Raw genomic sequence first — 27967 nt, 5'->3', positions numbered from 1 at the left:
CACACGTGTGGTTCTGCAGATGTGAAGCTCTCTTTGTCCTGGTACAGCTTGAAATAAATAAATACCAAAACAAAGCAACTTGAGCTGTGCTTTGAATTTTGGCTGTCTTTAAAACTGTGGCCAATTTGTATCTTTGATAAAAACCAACCCAACACACCAAACAGGAGAAAAAAAATAAAATCAGTCCATATAGTCTAACCAGTCTTAGGGAATTTAGTGGAATTATTGTGAAAGTTCAAATTCAGGAGAAAAAAAATACTCTTAAGGAAAGGGGGGAAAAACAAGACTGAGAGAAAACCTAAAAGCATTTTATTCTCAAAATGATTAAGATAGTTTCATCTTTAGTTCTGAGAAAAAAAGTGAAAAGAATTTAAAGATAGTGCATTCAAATATAGAACACTTACCTGGAAATAAAGGCATAGAGAAAAATCAAACCAGCCACTTCACAGAATAATGCATTTATTAGACTTCATTGCAAAAGTACATAACATTCAGATTTTGCTATCAACAACCTAGAATAGCTTTCCACAGAGCAGGAAGAAAACAGTAAAAGAGCTTTGGAGGAAAAAGCTAGGAGGAATTAGCCTCGTATCCTTCTGTCTTATCACTGTTTTAGAGAATTAGCATATTTTAATATTTAACATTATTTTAACAAAAAATAGTTGTATTTACAACTTGGTGTTCACTGTGTGATTTACACTAGTCACTTCAAATAGTAATTTTTATAATCAGTATTTAATTCCACTTGCATAACTGTCACCTTTTCAGTTATCATATTTTTTTTCATATTTTAAATGTTAAATCTTTTTTTTGGTATAATAAACATGATTCTTATAACTACTGGTACTTTTAAGTCATGAGAATTTAATAAAAACCACTCTGATTCAGCTCCCTTTTAGGTTGTTTACTGGTATTTGTTATTAATTGACTACTTTAAACGTACTCTTGAGGAGATACCCCACGGCTCGCACGGTTCATATAATATTAGTCTGTCTTCTGAAACCTGACACACATTTAATGCTTACATAATGAATGAAAGTATCTTGAAGTGACTCCAAAATGTGGTACAACCTGTGTTAGCACAGAACAGCTGCTGGCACTGCCGCTGCTGTTTCCCATTACAGGACTGGTGCTGAGCAGATCCCTTGGGTGTCTGCAGCACTAGGAGGTAGGAGCAGCGGCAAGAAGCTTCCTAATGGCTTTCTTAATAAATTATCGCTTCTCAATAATATTTTGGGTAGGAGACAGACAGTTCTCCCTGGGAGATTCCTCAATTTGGGAAAGGAATAAAATGGCCTAGCCCCAACTCGGCAAAGCGTGTTCCTAGGTGTGTGGTGGTGGGCCTGGGTGTCTTGCTGCCTTCCTCAGCCACCTGCTGCTCATTGCTGGCCGCCCCAAGCTGCTGGCCTCCCCTGCTGCTGGGGTCCCTTGCTGCTGGTGCAGGAGGGGCATCAGGTCCCAAGAGCTGGATTGCAGCTGGTTGCCTGGAATTGTCCGTGTTGAGCTAGAAGCAAACTGGTGGCAGAACAGTTTGGTGGCTGTTGCCAGTGTAAGTCAGCATCCACCCAAACTGTTGCGAGTGTTCCTCCGCAGGGGCTCTTAAAACACTCAAAAGCACTTTTTCAAAGACAAGTGCTGTAAAGAGAACCCATTAGTAATATTTAAGGAGCTCTTGCTCTTCACTCCGCTCTTTATCTGCCTTTGCCACATGCATTGTTAGGTCAGGTACTGACAGTTCAGCCTCAGCAGCCGCTGGAGCACCACTGGCAGAAGGCCTCCTACAGAGGCAGCCAAGGGCGAAGAGCCAGCAGTTCTCCATGCTCCCACCTGGGTGAGTTTGACTTCGGTGTAATTAGGTGGCTCGATGCCTGTTTAATCTAAAATACTTTCAGGTTAGTTTTCTCATTATATCATCTCTTGCAGAGCTGATAATATATTCCTAGTGTACACAATGCTGGTTGACACAGCTACTTTATTTCTCACCTTTTGGATTTTTAACACTTATTGTTTCACAAGTTATTTTGCCTCATCTCATTTTCTCTGAACACTGCAGTTACTTTCATCTTCTTAATTGAACGTATTTATTTTGAACGTATTGTACAGTAAGGCCATCTTGCTCCTTCCCCCAGCTGAGCAATTAGAAAACCAGAGAGGCACCAGCAACATGTGTTTGGGGTATGCTGCTCTCAGATCTTTCCAGACAGTCTCAAATGACAGGGACAGAGGGGGAAAGCAGCTCTGCACAGCGTGGAACAGGGCAGGTTAATCAAGACCGGTCTAGTGCCATGTGAAACACTTCTGGGAGATGAAAACAGACTGAAAGTGAGGAGAGATGCCATTTTTTTTTTTTTTTCTTTCCCTGGAGAAGGCATTTTTATTATCGTTATTATTTTTGAGAGAGTTAACCAAAACATCTAGTTAAACACCTAGTTAACATTCCTATTTGTAATTGTATTTTAATAGCTATTTGAAATGTAATGTTAGTAAGACATCCTGCCATACTGGTAGGTTAGCATCTCCTTCTCCAAACCATTTGTAGATAATCAATTTCTTTGGTATGTTAGCTGCAGAAAGGTGGGCTCCTGAATTTAAGCTGTAGATTTCTGATTGAAAATGTTTCAATATAGCAACCTGAAATCTCAGGGGGAAAAAAAGAAACTTGTACTTCATTTTCTCAGGAAGTAAGACAAAAATTGGCTCTCCTGCAGAACGTACTGGTTGTTAGATTTGACGCTTCTGCTAGGCAGAAAGGCAACATCACAGGAATGACTAATCCTGCTGGACACTGAACCCTATAGCACTCAAATTCTATTGGTACTTCGGTCTTGGACACTGGAGATAAACCAGCTTTACAGGTGATAGGAGTGGTGTAAAGAATTCTAATTGTGTAGCATTGCTGCAGATTGATTTGACTGATCAGTTAGTGTGCTTTAAAATAATCTGATAAGATTTCAAAACACATACAAAGATGGGGTCTGAATGTGGAGTTGCACAAAAATGTCCAGGCTATTCTTTTCTTGTACAGAAATGAGGATCTTAAAATATTAATGTTGTAGAATTAGAATCTGCAGAAAGAACAGCTAAGGACCACAGTTCTGCAAAGCTGTTAGATGGGTGTAAGAGCAGGTATGGGGTGTGGTGTGTGCTTGGCATTGCTCTTCTGCTTTGAGGTGGTTCAATGCTAAAAATCCTGGGGGGGAGCATAAGTGTGATTTTGTTTTTGTGGTACGTGAAGTTTTGGAGGGAGAAAATTTATGTAGTGGATCTTTAAGCTGTCTGTCAAATGTTGTGTCATTTGGTGCTTTGTCTTTGGTACTGTGACAATAGTAAAAAGAATAGTGTAGTCATTTGTTTCAGGTAGCAGCTTGATTTCAATGCTGCAAAACGTGATTGTCCTGTTAACTTCAGTATATGTTTTAAAATTAGCTACACTGAAGAGAACAAATGATAAATTATGGAGAACACTAACTTCATTGCCTGTAAAAATAGATACAGCTGTATGTTCCTGGATCAAATGCATTTCTATGTCCTTTAAGCTAGCACAGCATATCTTGGATGATTGCTTCTGGCAATGCTGTGTAAGTACTCCAGGAGGAAAAACAGTTTGAGTAAATCATAACAAAAAAGGTGTTTCATGGAAGAAATAAACAGTTACAAGCTAATACTATAAATTGAAGTTTTATTGATGAAGCTGTTTTTTATTATAAAGGTTAAATTACAGCAATCATTGAGGCACAAAGCACTACAGAAATAGTATGTTATAGAAAAAATCTTGTGCCCTTTATTTCTGATGGGTCATTCCAGTGGGATGAAAAAGTGCCCCCAAAAGATGGTATGCAAGAAAAAAAAAAAAGGAAATAACTGCTCTGTATCAGTGAGTGTACTTGTTTTAAAAACACGCTGGAATTGGAGAAACAAGCTGTGCTGCAGTAAAATGCACTTAGACTGCACTTTGAGATTTCATGCATCTTCACATCACCCTTCCCAGATTTATCATGGCATGGGCTGACCATGAGAACCTCCCCAAAGGATTACAGCACAACTTCCTGTGTGTGTCATGAAAGCTCAGTGGGATATCTGAGGTTAGTTCTTTAACTCTCACATGTGAGGATAAAACAGTTTAAAACCATTTCTTCTGTATAATTGAAACAACTGGCAAATCTTTGTCCCAGGTAGAAGGCCCTTTAAAGGAGAACACCAAAAACCCCTTTGCACTTCACTGTGTTTCAACAGTGGATTGTTCTTGTTGAGTTTTGTTGTTCTTTGCAGCTAGCAAAATGAGGGGATTTTGTCCTCTATCATACTCTAAGCAGACTAGAATAAAATCTGGAATTAAACATAGTGGGTTATATTGAATTTTTTCTTTATATCAAAAGAAAAAAATTCTTAGGAAAGTCATATATCACTTGTGATGAGTGATGGTAAATTAGCACTTTTTAAATGTGCCAGTAAAGTAGTAATTCTAGAGTCATTAATTTTGCATTTATCTTAGTTGTGTTACTTTTATGGATATTTTTGGAGTTTTATTTTTTTCACATGAAAAATATTACTGCTGTTATTTTTGAGATGAGTCTAAGACTGAATTATCTTATTTTAAAGCAAATATTTTTGACATAAAATGGAAATAGTGCCTTGATTTGTGAATTAAGCAATTTTCATTTAAATGTCACTGAATCATTATAGAAATGGGCATAGCTATTTTCCTTTTGCTTTTTGATAATTCCATGATCTAGAAATTAAATGAGTAGCCTCCTGATCTTTCTTTTTGACTGAAGTTCAATAAGGAATTAAATTCATAAAATACAAATCTATAGGTGGCTATCAGCATTAACATGCTGATGAAGAACATTTCGTTCAAGAAGCCCTTAAACACTGATTGCTGGAATGGTGTCCTAAAAATAAATGAAAATTATCTTTGTCATGTTTTGTTCTTTCAAAGTATACCCTGCTGGGGAGGGATTTGGAGCTCTCTGCGGTAAGACTCGTGCTGGCGTTGTATGGTGTGATAGTGTACACTGATCAATGTTAGGCTTTTGAAAGACTAAGGTTCCTAAATGTAAAATGGAAGGGAGGGAAGTGAACCAGGTTAACAGCTGTGTGCAAACCCAAAACGGTATTCAGGACATCTGAGTATTGCATGGTGAGAGTGAGGGAGTAAGTCCTCAGAATGAAGCTCAGCTTTGTTCTATATACTAACATTAACACTGACAGGCAGGAACAGACACGAGGCATATGTTTACTGTAATTATCAAATACTGCTTGTCTATTTCAGCCCCTTCTACCTCTGAGAACATAGGCAGTATCGCGCATGCCCTTCCCAGATGCAGGAGATGACAGTTTTGAACTTTCCCCAATACCCTGTTTGAAGACACGATTAATTGGTAGAAATACACTTTATCACTTAATTTCTCCTGATGACCATAATGCAGGATAATCGCATAAACACTTCACAGAATCACTTGCTGCTTTTTATGACCAAGTAGGTGGTGTGTGTAGTGCAAAGCTGTAGGGATGGAGATTAATTAATTACTTCAGGCAATTCCAAGTGACAGTCTGCACCAAAGGCTTTATAGATGCCTTGGTAGATTTTTTTTAAAGCCAGAAGCTATTGTAATTCTCTGTTTGGAGATTCACAGAAATTATTTAATTACCTTGGTTCTTCCCTTTCCTTTATGCACAAGTTCTCATTAAAAACTAAAACTTAAAGCAAACAAAAAAATCCTGATCACTGTTTTGTGGCTTCTGTACTGAACTCTGAGGCAATTAATTTGCTTGTTCCATGCTATGTCAGTGCTGTCCACCACTTTCTTCCCAAACCCCTTGTGGTCTGGCTGCCTCCCTGCCAAAATGCTCACTACTTTTTGAAGAACTTCTGCTACTTTTCTAATGTTTTATTGTATTTTTAAATTTTGAACAACTTGTTAATCTTCTTCCCTGTTATCTTGAGTCTTCTGAAAACTTTGTTTAATCATGTTTAGTCTAATTTGCACTGCTTTGTTACTCATCCTGTGGTGCCTCATCTCACCTTCTAATGTTTTCCCTTTGTCTTGTTCCTCAAGTATTTTAAACGAGGATGGTGTATTTTCTGCTTTCTCGCACAAGTCCGTTATTTATCTTTGTTATTATAAACTGAAGGACATCAGGATTGCCTTCCTTACTTAATCTTTCAGATACACATGATATTTATGTATAAAATGTATTTTATTTGAATTATATATTCGAAGGGGCAACTTTAATTTCTCTTTTGATTTTTGTTGTCTGAGCATACTGTTTGCTAAAGAACCAGTGGCTGTAAGGCCCTTTGTTGTGCATTGCTTTCCATGCATGACTTTGCAGGACAGGCATCTTCCCTATGAGACAAATTAAGACAACCAGATCTTTACAAATTTACAGCTGTTCTTTTAGGGAATAACAATGGAGAAGATGGAAAATCCACAAGGCAATTTTTTTGTTTAAATGAAATATTAATTTTGAAAGTAGGGGATTGAAAAGAACGCTTCTGTCCTTTCAGAATGCTAGTAATGAAACCATTTACACTAACTGACAGCTGTAGTTGCTCTGACACACACACACATTATTTGTATTTTCTTATGTGAAATAGTCAGGGGTAAACCACAGCGGTTTGGCTTGGTTTGTAAGAATCAGCATTTAAAATTTTTCTATTGCCCTGGGGAAGCTAGAGACATTGTGAATTTGGGAGAGGTTCCAGCCACTCCCTGTTTCTAGAACTGGGTTATCTTTAATTTATTTTGCACTATTTTAATATACTGACACATTTTAAAACATCAGTTACTTAAAAGCTATGCTGCCATGTGGCTCAAAATTCTTAGTGAAGCAAGTCACTTATAAAAAAAAAATAAAGAATTATAGTGGTCTAGGATATGAAGGAGGATTAGAGAAGTTTATTAGAACATTTTGAAGGATTAATTTGCTAACAATAAGATTTGAAAGTCAGTTTGTATTACACAGGTATAACCCAATCTGAACTTTGCAAGACTCATCTTTCTGCATAACTATGCGAGTAGTATAGAGTGGAGCAAAAATGAGGTTGTCAGCGTGATCCCTGATGATACAGCCAGATGATAGCACAGAAAAGAATGTAATTTAACTACAAGACCAACAAAGTAGCTAAGCACAATTTTAAAACATTTTATAAGTAATGCAAAATAATGACAACAATCACTTAATACAATATTACATGTAATATTACAACATTACATGTTGTTAACACATTTTAAATGTATCGGATCAGTCTGTAGTCTGTAAAACTGTATAGTTTTACAGTATTTTTTGAATGCATGGCATGTATAGGAGCACCATTACCTTACATAGATGCAAAATCATGAAAATCCATCTAGGCCTTCTGAGGATTCCATATATTTAAGGATATAGGATGCAATCAACATAAACTCTAAAATATTTCATATAAATCACTAAAATATTTCACCTAAAATAACAAAGTCATCAAAATTAGATGCCTTTCATATACTATGCATGGTTTAAACAGTTTTAAATAGATTTGTTCCATAGAAAAAAAGTTAAGAGTCATGGTATAACGTAGTGTTTCATGTCACAAAGATGATTGATTTTGCATGATTCTTACTGTGTTGTAGAGCACAGGCTCAAGAGAATGAGCAGTATCCCACATACAAATATAAACTCTGTTCCAGAAATAAACTCTGTGCATTTATTTGATAAGTAGCCATAAACATTGGCACTAACTTCTCCTTGGAGTGCCAATCTTGTTCTAGAAGCTCCATGCAGGATACCCCTACATTTGTTTCACTCCTATATGAGACAAATCTGCGCTGTTCACGCAAATCTTACAAGGCTACAATCTTTGTAGGTACCGAAGTAGTGACAGTTAACACACTTTTTATTTTTACATAGCATATCATTGTCTAGTGTGAAGAGAAAATTAGAAGGGATATTAAAGATCATAAGCACTAAGCTGTAGGTTACTTTTAATTTGTTGGGGTAATTTACAGGCTCAGGTAAAGTCATGGATATTCACTGTGATTCTGTAGAAGCTGGCTTAAAGCTCCAGTGTAGAAGAACCTGTGATGACATATATTAAACATTTGGATAGCCCCATTAGTATTAACATCTGAAAAAAAAAAAAAAAAAAAAAAAGTGTTTTCTTTAAATCATTTAAAATATTTCGTGTGTTAACTCTAAAATGAAAATTCATGCCATTATCAAGAAAAACATTTTTTTTTCAGGCTGTATATATGACTGCATTTAGTTATGAACTTCATGTATGGTGACAAGAGTAATTGAATGTCAAAACCTAGTTAATCCTTTGCTTTCCATCTGCTAAAGCTAACATTTACTAAATTGCTAGGATGTGGGTGCCTGTCCACAAAGAAATTACTAGGACCAACACCTACAGATAACAGTTTTACTGCAGAGGTTGACCATCAGCATGCAATGCTAATATAGAATTATTGCTTTATAGGTTGTAAATGTTTTCTGTTTGGTTCCCCTTCATTGTGTTACAAAGCACTAAAAGTGAGATGAGAAAGTAGTATGGTGACTGTTGCTCCAGAAGTTAATTGTACTGCAATCTAAGGTCTCAAAATTCAATAGTCAAAACAACAACAACAAAAATAGAATTTCATCCAGAATGAAATTTCATTTGGTCTGATTTCACTGTTGGTTGCTTATAATGCTTCTTGGGAGACAAGCATGTATAACCTACTGACAGGAAAGCAGCCTATAAAAGTTTATAAATCATAATCTACCAACTTTGTAAGTTTTCATGTTGTTGCTTTATTTCCTTTTAAAAAAAGGGGGGGAGGAGGGGGGCTTTTAAGTGACAATAATTCATCTCACACAGTTTTGGTTCTTTTGAAAATCCAACCTTCCTTTTCTTCTGGTTAAGTATTTCTCATGATATTGATTTATGAAATGCTGCAAATTCAAAATTAATGTATGAATTTTATTCCTTTCTCTAAATGTTATTGTATTAACTGTTTTAGTCGTATGGTGTGACAGTATATGTGAATTAGATGATGCAAATCATATTAATTAGTTGTTCTGGTGCAGTAATCACAATAATAAAATAAGAAAACAAATCATTATTTACATTATAACAAATGGAGAAAATTTAAGGTAAATATTGCTGGCTTGCAAGGTGTGATGGTTTTACTCAGGTGGATGACCGAGCTCCACCACAACCTCTCTCTCACTCCCCCTCCTCAAAGAGGAACAGGGAGAAAATACGATGAAAGGGGCTCAAGGGTTGAGATAAGGATGAGGAGATCACGCAGTAATTATCGTGACGGGCAAAACAGACTCAGCATAGGGAGATAGTAAGATTTATTGCCTATTACTAACGAGCTAGAGAAGTGAGAAACAAAGGAAAGAAACCAAAAGCACCTTCCCCCCCATCCACCCTCTTCCACCTCCTCCCCCTGAGTGGCACAGGGGAATAGGGGAATGGGGGTTATGGTCAGTCTGTAGCGCTTCTTCTCTGCCGCTCCTTCTCAGTCACTCTCATCCCCTGTGCTGTGGGGTCCCTCCCACGGGATGCAGTCCTTGCTGAACTGATCTGGCATGGGCTTCCCACAGGCAGCAGCTCTTCAAGAACTGTTCCAGATATGGGTCCGTACCACGGGGTCCATCCCTCGGGAGCAAACTGCTCCAACCTTGGTCCCCCATGGGCAGCAGCTCCTGCCAGGTCACCTGCTCCTGCGTGGTCTCCTCTCCACGGCCTACAGGTCCAGCCCGGAATCTGCTCCGGCAGGGGTCTTCCACAGGCCACAGTTTCCGTCGGTGCAGGTCCACCTGCTCCACCATGGTCTCCTCCACGGGCTGCAGTGTGGAACCCTGCTCCACCGTGGTACTCCATGGGCTGCAGGGGGACATCCTGCTTCACCATTGTCCTCACCACAGGTCGCATGAGACTTCTGCTCTGGCACCTGGAGCATCTCTCCCCCTCCTTCTTCACTGACCTTGGCGCCTGCAAGGCTGTTCCTCACTCCTCTCACTCTCCCAGCTGCTGTGTGGCACAGCATTTTTTTTTTTTTTCCTGTCTTAAATATGCTCTCACAGAGGCGCAAACAGTATCACTTATTGGCTGAGCTCTGGTCAGCAGTGGGGCCCTTACCAAACATGGGGCAGCTTCTAGATCCTTCTCACAGAAGCCACCCCTATGGCCCCCTGCTACCAAAACCTTGCCACATAAACCTACTACACAAGGTTGTAGATCCACTTGCATACTCTCACTCTTATATAGATCTGAGTATCTTTTCAAATGTTTTACAAGTTAGCGCATCTGTGGTGAAAAGCTGTTAAATTGTTCCCCATATCTTTCTTTCATTGGGGAATTCAAGTACTCTAAGCCAAAATTAGCAGTCAGGTTATTACAAAGACATTGCTGATATTGTATTTCATACTTAATGAATCTTTATTGGCATCTGGGTCTAACCTTGACTCTGCTTAGTGAATCATAACTTGAAAGTCTGAGTAGGTGTGCCATTGTCCTATTTCCAGAGTAAATACTTTTTTTTTTTTTTTTTTTTTTTTTCGAGTATTGGCAATTTCATAATAAAATGCAGTCTTGTGGTTTTTATAAAGAAAAAAATGAAAACAAACAAACACATGGATTTCTAAGACTGTATCTCAAACATACGGATCTCTTAAGACCTATCCCCAAGGCAGCTGGGCAATGCTCTGGAGATGCAATGCTAGTCTAGCTGGACTCCCTCATCTGACTGCATGTGCCTGCTCCCTGATGTCGAGAGGAGTTGGATGGTTTAGCTTTGGAGCAGTTATAGCCTGAAAAGCCCAGACTCAGCAGCTTGCTAGCAAGGAGCTAGATTTCTATGCAAAAGGCTAATTAAACTTAATAAAAATAAAAATTCAGATCTCACTGATTTTGGTTGTGGGAGGCAGGGAGGGAAACAGCACATTTTTTGTAAGGTCAGCTCTAAATTCCTAGAATAAGGACTACAGTGTGAGTCCAAGTATATGTCTCAACTTGAATGCCATTTCTGTGGCTGAGCACCTTTGCTGGCTGTCGGGTGTTTAGAGGTCTCTCTCATTTTCACTAGAAATGCCATTCTCTTCTTGCATGTGTAAGAAGTCTGACAAGGTTTTATTCAACTTTAATTTTTTGATGTCGCCTTTGTTCTTTTTGTTTTTATTTTAAATAAATTATTTGTTTTTAAACCTGGGGGCTATTTCTTTTTCTATAGTTTTGATATACGTTCTGCTCATGCATTCATAGCTTCTACGGGTCATAAGGGACCTTTGCTGCTTCAAAAACATGTCTTTGGTGACTGTAAGGGATGCTGTTGCAAAGTGGTCTCGGGGCAGTGTTTTGGATTTTTTTCTCATTACAACAATTAATCCAACTTTTGCCATAGGGCATAACTAATACTTCTGCTCTGAGGATGTTCCTCACATTTTAGAAATTGTCACATGTACTGTATAATATAGGAGGATAATGTTGAGAGCAAAGGGTTTTGTGGGACTTATGTGAAATGTGGAATACTGCAATCAAGAGGGAATATTTAAATGTCTCACTTAACCTGTCAGGCAAAGTAGATACGCAGTATGTACATGTTCTGAGAGTTATCAAATCAGCTGCATGCAGTACCTTCCAAGAGATACCTTGAAATAGGAATTGCAGTGCAAATGAATTCTGTATAGTACTTTCCCCACCTTCTGGCATTGACATCAAATTTGGCTCAGAACAAGACAAAAAGGGGGCTGAGGGGAGCAGGAAAAAAACACCCTGAAAACTGTAGAAATATAGAGAGCTCCTAGAAATGTTACAGTTCTCACTGGAGTGGCGGAGCAGCAAAACTAGCGATATGATTTGGTGTATTCTTTAATTTTAATACCCTGATCTATTCTGTCTGGAAATAACTTAATTAAAAAAAGAAAGGAGTACCACCAATGCATTGATTAATTTTGGGGCTAGCTGTGTGAAATCTCTGTCTGAGTTCACAGTATCACTGAGCTTCATTTTCTGTGGATTTGAAAATAAACCTGAAACCTCAAGGATGAAATGCCACCGTGGCTCGCTTTATTACACCAAGAATATAATAAAGCAGCCTGGAATTAGCATCTTCTCCCCACAGGCATGCTGCTACCATAGGTAGCTGCCTTCTTGGGGGTGGGTTGTGAGCAGTGGTCTCCTCTGTCGCTATTAGCCCTCGTTTACCCAGCATCAACCTACAGGCTTTTGTGCTGCCACTTAACTGTGATGGTTGCTCTGTGTACAGAAGATGGACTTAGAAAGTTAATCTGCCTATATTTTAATGAGCAAGGTATACTATTCCGTAAACCTCTCCCTTCACAGAGACCAGGAACTGGTTTCTCTCTGTGCTGCTGCAGCATCCACACAGGTGGTATTTTTATCCTAGTAGCTCATGAGAAATACTCTGAAATGTTTATGTACGTGTTACCAGGAATTTCAAAGACAGGAAAAATCACCCTCCTGAACCCAGAGCTGGTGGGGTTCTTGATGATATTTCATTGGGTGGTCCCAAACTTCAGAAACCTGATTTGGACAAAGGAGAATTCAAACTCTTTGGCTGAAAGTATGCTGTAGGTAGTGAGTGGTCAGAATCACCTGTCCTGTAACTGACTGGGATGATGAAATCTTGGTCCTGCCCGGTGGGGTTTCAGAGTCCTAAGTGAGTTCCAAACCTGGGGGCTCTGGAAAGATAGCTTTCAAATTACCCTAGTGTTTCACAAAAGGGTGCAAACAAGCATGCAGTTCCAGTGGGGAAAATATCATTATTGGCTTAATTTCTGTTGTGCAGAGGAACTTGTTGGAAGTGGGTTTACCGTTCACGACGGAAGAATGAACTCCAATAGGAGTGCATGGCAAATAGCCTAAACTTTTCTTTTTGTCCACTTCAGGTACAAAGTGTGTCTTTTTGTCCTTGCTTTCTGTTCGGTGTGTATATTACTGTGTAGGTTAAGAAAGACATATGAATGACTGAAAAGTAAGAGCTAAGAGGCAACACCAACTCAAGGAACTTTACCAAAGTTAAAAAATAAATTATTGCATATGTATAATCATTTAGAAAGAAGAAAAGTGCACATTTGTGACAAGTGGGAGGGTAGGATACTGCTGGAACTCAGTGTGCTGACTGTCCTTCTGTATGGTATCAGTGTAATACCCTGATTCAGGTCTGAAACGTGCAATCTGATCCTATTTGTATTTAGAGTTAAGTTCTCTTACTCTTAAGTTCAAGTCTTTTCAGGTGTGTTTTTTGTTGTTTTTTGAAGTACAAATTGTGGTGAGTAGATTTAAACTGGTTCTTGCAGTCATTCAAAAACGTGGTATGATATATGGCTTGAAAACACAGGGCTCCTCTGCTTTTAAATTCTTAAATAAAAGGTTTTTGAAATGTTTGCCTACAGTGATGTGCAAAGACAAAATAGACAAAATGCTTTCTGGTTGCAAAATCTGAAATGTTTAGACTGTAGGGTTTCATGTTGTAATGTAAAGGTGATAGTTGTTTGCAGGTTGGTTGGAAATATTTCCAGTATTTGTTTTCTCTTGTGAAACAATTTCACAGTTTCTAATATTTTTAGGCAATATTAACTGAGGTGGAAAAAATCCGTGTAAAATCGGTTAAATGAACTGAGAAGTGAATGACTCCTACAACAACTTCAAACTACTTTGGGGATGTAAATAGTTAGACATCTCAGCAGAGCAAACCATGTAGTTTTTCAAGGTTTGATTTTCATACATAAACAATATTGAATATAACAATTGACATTCAGACTGAGGGATTTAATATTGCAATTTGTTAGGGTGACTGAAAAGACATTTTTCCAGTGTTACTAGTATACCTGCAGAAAACAATCATCTGCCTTAAAGCACATAGGTATCTCATTTTAATCCATCAAGTTCCTTGTGATGGTTGAAGCTGAAAAAGAATACTTTCCATTTTGAAGAAGTGGCACTTCCAAATAAGTTTTAACTCTAGATCTAGTAAAACAAGGCAGAACAAACCACCAAAACCAGTCATTTGTTTCTTTGCTTCTGTGTCTGAGTAATGGGATGCAAAAAGAGTAGCTCTTCCTGGTACAAGTGATTCAGGGAAGGTGACTGTGCTACCAAGGTTATTAGAGAATTATGCATTTCAACTTTAAAATGTTATCTGTCACTGCCACTGTGGCTTATTATTATCATATCTTTTGACACTACTTTTTTTCCCCCCTGATGCCGTGGAAAACATAAAGCAAAATAGAAGTGGAAGTCAGAAACAACAGTACTGTTTATATGTTGGCATGGTATTTTTTTCTTTCTGCAATCTTTTAGAATGGCAAGAAAATGACTTTAAAAACAGTACAAACCTGTATATGATGCAGGATAGACTAGCCTAAGCCAGTATATTCTACCAATAGAGATGGGGTATTCCAAAAACTTATATTAGTTTTTTTTTTTTTTTTTTTTTTTTTTTTTTTTTTTTTTGGTTCAGTTCTAGCCTAGCTATATTCCTCAAAAGCATTGCCTGGTAAAGTACTGTTGGACTTTTTGACTTAAGGAATCAAATATATTTCTGGATCATGGCCTGCCAAAGCAGGCTGGGAACACAGTAATTTCCCATGATGTGTGTTTTTGTCAATGCTAGAAGTTAATACATGCAACGCACACCTGTAAAGTTTAGTTAAGACATTATCCTATTATTCCATGTAGCTTATCTCATCAGAGTTAAGCATGATGATGGTTAGTATGAACTTTGTATTGAAATGTAATTTGAGTTCATTTAGCAACATCCTAACCTAAATCTGGGAGTGTTGCGTTATTATATTTACTAGCACTGAACCATTTTTCTACCATATAAAGGTTTATGCATCATCATGTTGTGTAATGAGGAACTGAAATATTTTGCTAGATATGTCTGTGGAGATCCCTGGGACTCAGGGTCTCCTTTTTGGAAATCTCCCTTGAATATCTGAAGAAGAGGGCAATATCACAACTTCCAAAACCTGAGGATTTAATTACAACTTATCCTACACATTTGTGTAATAAAATTGACCTTGCAAGTTTTACTGGTTTATGACTTAGTCAACATTCATACTTCTTAAAGATTCATGAGAAACATCCTATATATTTTTATTTTTTATTTAAATAGCATTTTCTAAACAGGTCTAACACCCATTGGGGGGGAGATAATGATTCATCTGAATCTTCCTAGGCAGCATGTACAAATAATAGTAATAATAAAAAAAATGTTCAGGCTGCCAATAAACCAATACTGTCCTACACCCCTATGCCTGGCCTTTATATCTAAGAGTCCTAAAATGTTTCTCTTGATCTTCTCAGTCGGATAAATGCTACCCAGGGAAGGATATTAAAAGACATTAAGCTTGGCCAACAGGACACGAGAATGAAAGGACAGTAAACGGTGTGCTCTTCAGCAAGTGGTGTAATGTCTGCATTAGGAACATGGCAATACTCACATGGAAGTCCTGCAGACGGTAGCAAAATGCTCTTAAAGCAGTATGTACTGCTCCAAAGGATTGTGTGATGTGGAAGCCTGTACCATATCCCTCTTCCATCTGTGCGGAATGGCTATGGTGCCAGACAGGTAGCAGGCTCTGCTGTGCTCTGCTACACTTCATCTGCTTTCATATATCTCACTAGTAAAAGTGGAATTATGCCACTGAAATTCAATGAAATCAATGAAATTCCATATGGCATGAAGTTGGTCCCTTGTTTTCAATACAACTCGACTTAGCTCAGCTAGCTATTAATTATGAAGATGTTTTGTTTTTTACAATCAGCTGTAGAACTCTGTTCAAGTTCCTGGGTTTAATAGCTTGTTAGTTTTAAAGCAAAAAGAACCCTCTCTATCATTTGTATGAGAAATGTACAAATTTAACAATTTGCTGATGCAATGTAACTGATTTTCAGTGCAGCATTTTCAGTTTGCTTCTCTATAAATTGAGTAAATTTTAATATTTTTTAATTTTAAAATTTGCATATATCTTAATGCTTGAAAATTTTCCTCAAACTCAAACCAACCAGATAGACCCATAAAGTATTTGGTTTCCTTTTCCTTTCTTGTTCTTGATAATTCACTGGCAAGATTACTCACACCTGGTGCTTTTGTAACTCCTCAGTATTCTGATTGCCTCTTGAAGCTCTTCAGAATTTTATTCTTCTACAAATGGCTCAGCTGTCTGGAAAAAAGGCTGATTGTTGTTTGCTTTTGTGAATTTCAGCATTGGGAAGCTCAGTAAAATGCTCTTCTGATCTTCCTGTTATTGCATTTGTTTTAAAGATAAATGTCTGCATTTTTGTGTTCATTTGTTAACTTATTAATGTGATTTCTTTACATATTGACATCCTTACAAATTAGTCTTGCTTTATTAGTACTTGTAGTCCATCTTCTCTGCTGCTATGCACATGTTCTGGCTTTTCACTCTGAGTTACAAGCTTTCTAAAGTTTTCTCAAGCCCTCTCCTTGTCACTTGTTTTGGACCCATCTTTGTCCTCTGTATTTCTTATCTCTTTTGGACCTCTAAGCATGTTTCTTGCACATATGGTGCATGTTTCTGATCATGTTTAAGTTGCCTGTAAAGGAGGTGATTCTATTCTAAAATTCTATGTGTTTTGCACTTTCCAGAAAGAATCCAAAGGCTCATCCATTTTATTCATTTCTTTATTGTAGTAAGCCTTTTGCCTTGCTTTGTCAAGGTGGTAGTCATGAGTTAAGGTGGTTGCCTGAAGCCCTTTTGGATCCAGATATTAATTTTTATTTATTTATTTTTTATTTTTGCCCTTAGGCAATAAAGGGTATGCTTAGCATTGGTACTAATGTGATTTCTGGATGCATCTGGACATTCTTGGGCATGTCTTTAAGCATGATGGCAAAACAGTAATGTAAAGGTCTTTCTGTTGGAACTGTGAACCATATGATGGACTTTTTTTTTTTTTTTAACCCCTTTGTCAGCTATAAAAATATAACCCAAACACTTGAATTAAATAAATAAATTATTTCCAAGATCAAGCACTGAAAATGTGGGAAATACCAGTTAGGGTTGGCAATATATTACTTGCATTATGATATCTGTTAGTTCTTCTGACCTAATGAATAGAGCAGAACTACTCAAAGGTTAAATCAGTGCTGCACAGAAAAGACAATCCTTGTACATTTTTTTTTTTTTTAAAGTGTCTTCCTTCTTGTTGTCTTCAAGGAAATGAGATTTCCTTGTGCAATATTCAACATTGTGTGCTAGGAATATCATAGTGACCATCAGAAAAAAAAAAAAAAAAAAAAAAATCAAGTTCTTATTTCTCAGATTTACGTGAATATACCTTGCACTATATATAGCAGTTCTGAAGGTACATTTTTTTTAGGTTGCCTTCAGTTGAACCCTGTATTTTGTTCTTTTTTGTTGTTGTTGTTCTTTTTTTTTTTTTTTTTTTTCTTTTTTCTGGATATAGGTCACTAAAATAATACAGTAAAATATTTACTAGAGCATTATTAAGAAAACAGACTTTTTATTATAGATTATAGCCAAAAGGTGGCAGTCTTTGTCCCCCAATTTCTGTGCTGTTTCATTTCTAGAAAACATTACATACGGCAACCATACCTACCCTAAATAATAAAAATTACTTGTTGAGTAGACAGAGGAAAAAATATATTTGAAAATTTAAGGGTGACATAGCTATAGTATTTTGACAGTGTAAATTATGAGGCTAGGAAGAAAGCAGTGATGGGGAAAGAGTACTTCACAAGTAGACTGCTAATGAGCAAGAACTATTTATGTCTCAGTGCTTTAAGTATTCAGTGCTTTAAGTATTTTGGTTTTGGAGATGATATTATGGTCTGGCATGTTAGATCAGTAAGCTGAAGATTATACAGAACCACAGAGAGAAGAGTGGGAACTACTGGTAGACTGAGCTTTTCTCTTATAAATCTCTTCTAAATCTGTCTGCTTTATATATGCATCCTGTATACAAGTGAGGTATATGTGGTTTCTATATATTCTATATATGTATATAGAAATTTTATACATCCTATGTATATGTATCATATCAAATAATATACAGATAGTGCCTTGAAAATGGTACTTACCTTTATTAAAAATTCTTGTTAGTCTTACAGAAACTTAACAAGAGTCTGAAGAGAACGAAAACAAGATGCTTATCATATAAAAAAAGACTTTAGGAAAACGATATTTATTCATATTTAGGAAAACAATATGATTTTGGAATTAAGAATTTTGGAACATTTGGAGTTTATCAATTGCTAAACTTTTATACACTTATTGATTTGTGTCATGAAAAATCTACCCCTCAAAGATATGAAACTATGCTGTAGAGTGTTGTAAACATAAAGTTTATACACACACTATATGATTGCATCTGGTAATAGTGTAGATGTTGAGAAACAACTCCAGGGCTAAGTCTGTTGTGTGATGGTCACTGTTCAGTTGTTTTTTTTCATGTCATCAAGTAATTGAATTCCATTATGTTCTTTTATTTCTACCTCTAAGTTTAGAAAAATTCCAGAAGCATACGCTTTGTTTAACAACACTGTGAAAAGGGAGGTTGAAACAAAATCTCCTGTTTTAGTCTTTTTTGTAAATATGAAATGATTTTACAGGAATACTGAATAATTCTAACATTGAAAAATCTGCAAGTCTGGGGGAAAAAATACAAAGTTTTGTCTAATAGAAACTAGGATAGGAATTGCTGTATGGTGGAACTAAGCCAGAGGAAAATTTAGAGGGCTCTTAAAATCTAATTTCTCATTATTTTTATGAGTGTTGATGATAAACCCCAAGAATGGCACTTGCCTGAGACAACTCCACATTTCAGGTCTTTGAGGTAGCTGTGGTATAATTCAGATTTGCTACACTTTTGACACACTGTAATGACACAATGCACAGAGTCTTGTCATTTCACCTGAGTAATGGAAACAGTGCTTTGCTTATTAGTAGGTAGCTGTGCATAGTCAGATACAAAAGATTCTGGGAAACTAAGAGGGATCATGCAAACAGACATAATTTACCATACTGTGAGAAGTAAGGTCATTAAGTTGAACAAACTGTACTTTCATGCTCCCTGGAATAGTTGAGAGAGATGGTGAACCTCCATGCGTGCTAATGAAGACTTGTTTTGGAGAAGAACATGAAACACAACCTTTAAATTGAATTTGTCTAAAATGCGGATAAGCTTTGAGTGGGGAGAAACCTTTCTCTCATATCTGCAAAGCTGCTTTCCCTTTCTAAAGGGTAAGGCGAAGCTGAACTTTTATCCATTGTTTGAACGTTTGGAGAGTGGTAAGAAAGTGTTCAAATAGAAGTTATTTGATCATACTTGAGCAGTCTGGCTCATACCTGAGCAGCCGGATAAAGACATTGACAGCTTGCAATTTTCAAACAGATTTTGACAACAGCTCACATTTCTTTAAATGAATTTCTTGCATACAAGGATAAGGCACAATATAAACTATTGCTGTCTTGCATATGTTGTTTTGAATGTGAAAAGGAAATATCTCCTCTTAGAGAAATTATTTTGTTGACAGTAGGTATTGGATCATATCAGGTTCATCTATTAAAATCAATATGAATTATGATCTCTTAACTACTCAAAAAGCTTCTTCTGGGTGAGTAATTTTACTGCAATGCTATATCTTACTCATTTTTTACTCAGTGCACTGATGTGTATAATGAAACTCAGGTACTGCTTGTAGAGTACTTTGAACATGAAGAACTGTCATATTATACTGAATCTTACACCCAATGCTTCTCTATCAATTCTTGTTTCAGATCTTCTACCAATAGTTACAGTAGACCACTGATAAATTTTCTGATATAAGAAGTCATTGCTCTGTCTATGTTTTGTAATTTTAATTACTATCTATTACTGCTTGTGTAATTGAGATCTTATAGTTCATATGGACTGTCAGGTATCAGAAACAGGAAAACAAACACAGTTGTTGAGAACTCCTTCTGGAACATTTTAGTGTTACATAGAAGCGTTTTTATCATTTAATTCAATGTTGTTGTTTCCCCTCCCCCATGGTCTGTGATGAAAGCCTAAGTACTTCGTCATATTTGACTCAACCTTGTATCCTGATGCACAAAAAAACAATTATGTTTTCTGTTGTAGAAAATATACTTCATTTATTCTTATGTCAAAAGTATTATGTACTTACGGCAGATATTGTAAATCAATTTATTATTGATTTTATTTTTCTTGAATGGGTGGTAACTGTTAAAGGGGCATGAAAAAATCTATTTAAAAGTCCAGTATAAAACAGAAGTCTTCAAGAGAGATTGCCCAACCAATGTAATAATCAATGGATGAGAAATTTCACAATCTAACACTGCACAGATATGTCATTTATCATAAAACCCTTTCACTGGCATCAGTGGGGTTACGTGGAGGTGACACCTAAGGCTGACCCTGCATGTTTGCCTCAGGCAGTCTCATGCCATCACCACACACTGAGCCAGAGGAACCTGGCTGTGGCCAAATTATTGCCAATGTACGTTACAGATTTTTTGCAGTGCACAAAATCAAGGTGTCCACAGAGGCTTCAGCCTGCAAAGTGTAGACAGCTTCACAGAATACATGGGAAATATATCTGTGTATTGGAAGCAGAGAGCTAATTGGGTATTTCCCTTTTTCGTGTCCCTTATTTCTGTTATTGTTTGATATGCGTAGTTTAGATTGGAAAGACAGAAGATAAGGAGCATCAGCATTTACAGGCCTTTAGGGCTTCATTGTTTGTTGGGGAAAAGGTCTTTCTCAGGATCGGAGTAGTGTGGGAGTTAAAAATGCTTGTAATGATGTTAATGATTTTGATGTTTTTGTCCTTGTATTGGGGTTTGAAGGCTGGAGCAGAGTTGCTGGTTGTAGTTGCGTATGTGGTGAAAAGCCTGTGGTGGTGGCATGTGAGGGAGTCATTCAGCTGACGGGGGAACCCTTGCCTGTAGTGTTGGGGTGGTGGTGTGCTACTGTCCTATAATCCAAATTAAGTGGAAAGCTATTATTACAATTTACTCACTGCATCTGCAAATGTAAGGTGGTTTTTTGTTTGTTTTGTGTTTTGTTTGGTTACAGTCTTGTCACTTCTTGAATCTGCACATTAGTTAGCTATGTGAGGACTAATATTGCTCCCCAAATGCATTTATAAATACTTGAAGCATCAGGAGGAAAAATATTAAGAAAAATGGAAATATTCTGTGAGATTAATTCCATGGGTCATAGCAAAATCTTGAGATGTGTCAGACAATGGAAATGAAGTGCTGTTGCATGTTTTACTTCATTTTCCAAATAAAACTAAGTATGATAATTAAATGCTGAACAGTTGATAAAAACTAATTAAGAGGTGAAAGTATAGGAATCTTTTAGTTACTAGGAGAGTAAGAGTTACAAGACTTTTCTTAATAAAAACAAAGAACCCCCTGGAATTGAACTCATTCCCCTTACAAAGTCAAGCAGATAAGATTTTGACTATGCAATACAGAATTTCCTTTGGGTTTGGGAATTTGCAAATGTTCATTTAATTACAAGGATAGTTTAATACTGTTCTCAAGAAAGTAAAACAAAACTATTGCAAAAAGAACTACTTATAAAGAAAAATAAAATATGCCTAGGAAGCAGTTGGTGTGTGTGCGTACATATAGGCTTTAAAATCTATATATAAGTATCATTTTAGAAAAAGGATTTCCCCCTATAGTTTTCTGTGACTTCAGCATTAATATAAAATTCTCATAGCATATGAGAAAGTCTTTCCAGGTACATGGTACCAACGGCTATTTACCAAGCGTGGGCAGAAGATCCCAGGATTAATCAGCTCATTAAATTCATGACCAGAGTCACAAATGCAGCCTTTTTTTTTTTTTTTTTTTCTTACCAAAGCTGCCAGAGTATACAAAATTATGAAAAGACTACATTATCTCTTAGTCTGAAAGTTGCTTTTGTAATTAATGCTAGCATATACAGTGCTAGTCAAGTATTCAGAGTGATGAAGTATGGTCTTCGCTCTGTGAAGAAATAACTTGCTTTCAGGGAACAACAACAAAAAAATGCTTGGAATTTTATCTTTGCACTTCAGCTGTTTCCAGGAAAGAAACCAGGCAAAATACATTGGTTTACTCTTTCTAAAATAATTCCGATGTTCTTTTCATTAAGATTTTATAACACTTCTATGCTTGAGAACCAAATCTTGAAATTGGCAGGGATGTGGCCTTGATACAAGGTTTTCTTTGAAAATCTGTTCCAGCTGGATCAAGTTATCATTTGGAAAATCTGCACATAGAGGCATATGGCCATTAGAAACCTATCAGAACATATCTATCTGTAAGTAAAGTCTCTGAAAATTCTTTGCACTATGATTTTCAGTACATAGTTGAACAAGAACATGGTCAGACCTTTAGTCTATTTTAGCTCAAGCCACTAGAAGGCACTGGAAACAAGGTACTTAACCCTGACGCATGTCAGTGTGTCTGTGTGCCTCCTAAACACCCAAGAGAGATTAAGGAGATTTAAGGGGAGAGATCTCTTGTCTATATTCAAGTGAGGGCACTGGAAAATGGGAGGATTGGCAGCAAGAGGAGTCTGATGGGTTTAGGAGAGGCTTAAGAAGATAGTGGGATAAGGAGAAGAGAGTGGAGGTTAATGAAGTGGTATAAGGAGACAGAGGAAACTGGATTGAAATGTGCTGGGGTTTAGAAATATGTATGGTACAAGATGTTCTAGGTGGGGGCAATGCAATTGTACCAGAGAACAGGGAAAAATGGAAGTATAGGTTGGCAGGGTTAGGACTGAGTTATTGTTAAGGGCCTAGAAATGACTGGTCATGAAGAAGAGCATGTTTAGTAGTGTGAAAGCCAGGGCTGGTACAAAGGAGGAGGAGCAAGAATTGGTAAATGCTAGAGAAGAGGTTGAAAATAGTAGGAAAAAACTCAGGATTGGAATATGGGGAAAATAATGTGAACATACTGAACTTAGGTTGGGGGAAGAGGGAAAGGAAAGAAATAGGAGTAGGTTTAGGTTGTGGTCAGATATGAAAGGAACAGGATTAAACTATGGTTATTGGAAGGTAGAGTTGGGTATATTTCAGTGGGCAATTGAATCTGTGCCTGCATAACCTGATGTGAATGATTGCAAATACCATTGCTGGTACATACAGAAATGGATAGCTACTGCCATCACTCTTTAAGGCTGAAAAGTTCATAGGCAGTATTTATCAGTGTTCTAACCAAGCAAAATCATATGGACAAGACAGTGCACTATCACATCAGTAACAACAGCATAGTGTTACTGGGAATTGAACTAAGGCACCTCCGTTCTGGCACTTCCTAGCTTTTGTGAGTTTGGTTTTGTCATCCGTACTAGTGCCTGAAGTTTCTTGCATAAAGTACTTGTTCTAAAACTGTAGAAATATAACAATACTAATACTTGTTTTAGTTCTCAGGGTAGTTGTTAGGAGATGTGGAATACTTGATACGATATCCTCACTGTATCCTAATTTCAAACTGACCGTCCCTGCCAGCTTACTTCAGGAAGTACTGCTTTCTTTACATCTTCCCAGTGATACTAACCTTAATATCTAGCTTAGAGCATTCTCATCACCTATTCTACTTCACCTATTTTTTTTTTTGAAACAAAACAAAACAAAAAACCTGTTCAAATTTGATTTCTCATTTTAATTTAATTTAATTTTATTTTTAATATTAAGTTTGTCAGCAACAGAAATTCTGACCCTCTGGAAAGTCAATAACAGTCAAACTGACTTGAGAGAGAGTAATACTTTCTGTGAACAGCTTGGTTTGAAAGTGAATATAAGTCTCAGTGTGTTCTGATTGAGTGCTGGGTGAGGCAATGGAAATAAGTCCCTGTAAATTCTGAAATTGACCTTTGTTTTGAGTAATAAATCTTGCAGTTTTGTTGTTGTTGTGTCAGTGTCTGGTTGGCAACTGGAAGGACGGTATATCATAACTGATTTTGTTGAAGTTGACCACAGATTGCAAGTTGAATTGGAACTAACCTGGGGATTTGAGCTTCAGTGCAGAAGTGAGGAGAGAAGCCAAAGGAGGGAACAGAGCAGCCAGTTGGATTCGCGTGGCGCTTCTGCATGTGTGTAGCGCAGAAACACCTCAGCACAGTTCCTAGTCCCCAGACTGCTGTCAGGACAAGGCGTTACCCCAAGGCTCCTTCCCCTATTCAGTAGGCATGGGAATATTTCCGAGTTTCTTTAGCTCATTTATGTTGCACATGTAGTGTAGGATTCATCTCCCTTAACGTCACCCGTATACAGTTGCACATCTACTAAAGAAAAGAGTGAAGGAAAAGCTCTGAAGTTCTCCCTTCCCAGTATCTTATCAACTATTTTAGAATGCGATGAGCTGCTCTTCAGAGTTTTCTGTCTCTACGTATGGAGGACATTTCGTTAACTTGTAGAGGGAGGTGATAAACTTTGAAATAGCTGAAGTTAGGCGAGATGAATCCTACCAATAGAGAATTTTGCATTCAGTGAACTCACATGGTAACAGTTATCCCAAATCTTCTTTCAGCAATATCTGCAAAGCATCCAGCAATGGTGCGGAGAGCTGTCAGAGCAAAGGGCAAACTGTTTTTGCTCAGACATTGTACAAGTTGACACAGTACTCAAATACAGCAAGATATCCTGGCACTAGAAGGACCATGACGAAGTCAGCTGAAGAGAGTGACCTGTGGAGGCTTACACATGAGAATTAGATGTTTTAGAGATATCAGTGTAGGGGACAGGAGTAAGAATCATGATGTACTTAGGGAGGGAGAAGGAGATGTGCGCACAGATGCTTATTTATATGTGTGCATTTGTGTACACACACAGACCAGCTTTCCTTGATTTTGGAAGGTGTTTTACAAAGAAAAATTATTTATAACTTTTTTGAATTATGGGGGAGGGAGAAATGTATCAGCTGTGAATTATAAACTGAAAACAGAACATTACAATGGAGCTTTCATATTGCAAATGGAATTAAAAAGCTACGTAAAGGTATTTCTAAAAGAGTTATCTAACCTTGGATAAATATTTTGGTGTGAAATGGTGAAGAATCTTTCCCTTGGCCCTCAGGTGCAGGAGAGGTGGCTGAAGGATCTGGGCACTGCAGTACTCAGGGCAGGCACATCAAATTTTAAATAGTCTTGAAACCACCTCAGGTTGCATCTGCAGTGGAACTGATTCCTTGATGGCTGGGACTTACAAAATTAAAAGAACAGAAGAAAACCATGTTTAGCACGTGATTCCTTTCTACTCTGTGTTAGGCATAACGTGATAGCAACAGATTTGGTAATATTTTGTTTGATTTATTGTTTTTGTGCACCTTTGTGCCCAGCAGAATGCAGTAGAATGTTACCTCTTCATCTACGGCCTTCCTTCCATGGTAATCTCCAGATGCCATAACTAAATACGGAGTTGTAGTGTTAACCTAGTTAGTTAGAAATGCATCTAATTACACCAGAATTGTCTTAACCACTGTTATGCTACACGTGAGATTCATGTACTATATCATAACAAATTCATTTACAGTTTCATTTGTTTGTCCAGCTCTTTGCCAAGCCAAAATCTTTGTTGCGTCAAAAAACAGCTAACTTTCTAACAATGATCAACCTGAAAACCTACCAGTCTTGAATGAATAAAAGAGGATAATTGAAGTTATTTAAAATAATTGCATATTTTAAGCTTTTAATTTATTTTTTCTTTTTTATAATTTATGCTTTGATTATGTGTTGATGCATCACTTTGACTGAGCATTGCCTGGTAAGTTGGAGGGGAATTTGATACTAGAGCAGTCTGGTTTTGATATGACATTAATTGCAAGATTAATATCTCTCTTAAGCCACGAGGAGTAGGATCTCTTCTTCTATCAAGATAATGGGCTTAATAATTTTCAGTGTGTCTTAAGCACAGCCACAGCAATTCTAATGATAGAATTTTCTTCAAAGTACTCATAATTGAGGAGAATAGAGTAGGAAATAAAAGCTGCTGCTGTGTTTCTGAAAAGAAAATGTTTTTCCCCTTCACACCCCTGCCCTGATCTTGAGGGGGGAAAAACAGCCAAATTTCAAGGCTGTTGTTCTTGGTCTGTCTAAAAATCTATGTGTTTCTGATGGTAGCAAATATTCCTCCAAGGTCAGCATTCGTCTCTGATATCTACCCTGCTTCTCTGGTTACGGCAAGCACGTGCAAAGCTATTTGCAATGAAATAGTGAGACTGAGAGGCCTGTTTGCACATCAGTGCATTCATCACCATGTTACATGATATTGTTTTCAAGCATAGAAGATAATAGGGAACTGATGGACACCATAAAATATTCTCTGTTGGTTTCTTTACCTTCTCTGCTAAATGAACTATGAAAGAAGCAAACCCCAGAACTCTGGTGGAAGTAAGGAGGGATTGCAGCAGATTTAGCACCAAGGCCAGAATATTACCTAAACACACTTCAACTAATACATCTTTTATTTTATTATATATATATATATTTATTTTTTTATTTAATTTTTTATTTTATTTCTTTCATTTTTCCCCCCAAACAGCTCAACCGTTTCAGACATTTTCAAAGCACCTGTAGCCTCACAGGTTACCTGGAAAGGAAATCCCTTTTTCACTTCTGAAATGAACCCCAAAATTGGGAAGTCACAGGAAGATACATGGGTAATGTTTTTAAAGTTTGGTAATCTATTACTGAGTGCTCCCTCATGCACAACCTTGGCTTCTAACAAAGGAGCCCATGAAGAAAATTACTCTGACTGAAAAGCAAGTTGTGGTTTCTCTCCCAGGACTCTACTCACCTGCTGAACTGTGTTTTAAATAGTTATCTGGCTGCCCTTTAGGAATTATTCTTGGCATATTCACAGCTCAATTATAAACTTTGATCTGAATAAACTTTGATCAGAAATTTGATGGTCAAATCAATAACAAGGTTATTAAAATTGCACCAAGTATTTCATCTGAAAAAGGGTAACTCTTGGTAGTTGTCAGTATTTTCCATTACAGAACATTTTCTAGTTTTGTTCTTTTGATAATATAATAATTAAAAAAAATAATGTTACAAATTGTTAAAGAAAGAACATTTTTCAAAGGACTACTTTTCTTTCACTTTCCCACCTGCTGTCTTTATTTACAAATTTTGTTTGAATTTTATTGAGAAGCCCTTGTTACAATTTCATACAAAGAACACTGGGAGATAGGTTTTTAAGCTTATATAAGTTCCCTTTTTTTTTTTTTTTCTTCCTGCATGCAGTTGTTTTTCATTATTAACTTTGTGTTATATTCCTAGGATGTTCCTGGGATTAGACTTTTTACAATTTTTTAATAAAGCTTTTAATTATTTTTCATCTACAAACCACATCTCAAACCAACTGTGAAGGAGTATACAAGATTTGGGTGGGTGGTAAAACCCCAACAGATCTAATGCCTTGGTGAAAAGATGAAAGATTATAGTTTGGGTTGAGGCTCTTTTTTTTTTTTTTTTTTTTTTTTTTTTTTTTTTTTTTTCCCTGGAAGAGCTTCCTATGGCTTTATCTACTTTTTATCTATTTTTTTGATAGTTATGACCTACTGTTCAGAGCAGGGCCAGAATCAGTGGCCCTTGTCTGAACCATGCCTGAAGTATCCTGGATGAAATTGCTATAGACCCAAAATGATGATTGTGCACTGCGTAACACAGAGTAGATGTAACAACTCAAACTGGTAAGATTCATATCATGTACTGAAAGAAATGTTGAGGCATAGTCTAGATAGTTTGGCAATAATGTGCAAGTAGAAGGGCAGCTGACATGGTGGCATTTTAACAGGCAGAACTGAATCTGTGCTTCTTAGCTGCTTTGTTAGCAGTGAGGCTGGGACGGATCAAAGGAGCATCAACCATGGAGAGGGCAGAGCTTTCATTTTCTGTTGCTTTATAGTGTTGTGTTTAAGTACATCCCAGTATAGCAGTTTTGGCTGTTTTGAAAAGAAATTTTATCATATTAGT

The 27967-nt window shown here is 37.0% G+C and overlaps 1 protein-coding gene across 1 annotated transcript in view; it reads left to right on the top strand.

Annotated features, from left to right (window-relative positions):
* CACNA2D3 (calcium voltage-gated channel auxiliary subunit alpha2delta 3) overlaps nt 1–27967 on the top strand; it is a 437646-nt gene that overhangs the window by 97780 nt on the left and 311899 nt on the right. The window lies entirely within an intron of this gene.

The sequence above is a fragment of the Oxyura jamaicensis genome, chromosome 12 (genome assembly GCF_011077185.1).
Source record: "Oxyura jamaicensis isolate SHBP4307 breed ruddy duck chromosome 12, BPBGC_Ojam_1.0, whole genome shotgun sequence".
Classification (NCBI taxonomy): domain Eukaryota; kingdom Metazoa; phylum Chordata; class Aves; order Anseriformes; family Anatidae; genus Oxyura; species Oxyura jamaicensis.
The sequence above is the reverse complement of the archived record's forward strand: the minus strand, read 5'-3'. Positions and strand labels throughout refer to the sequence as shown.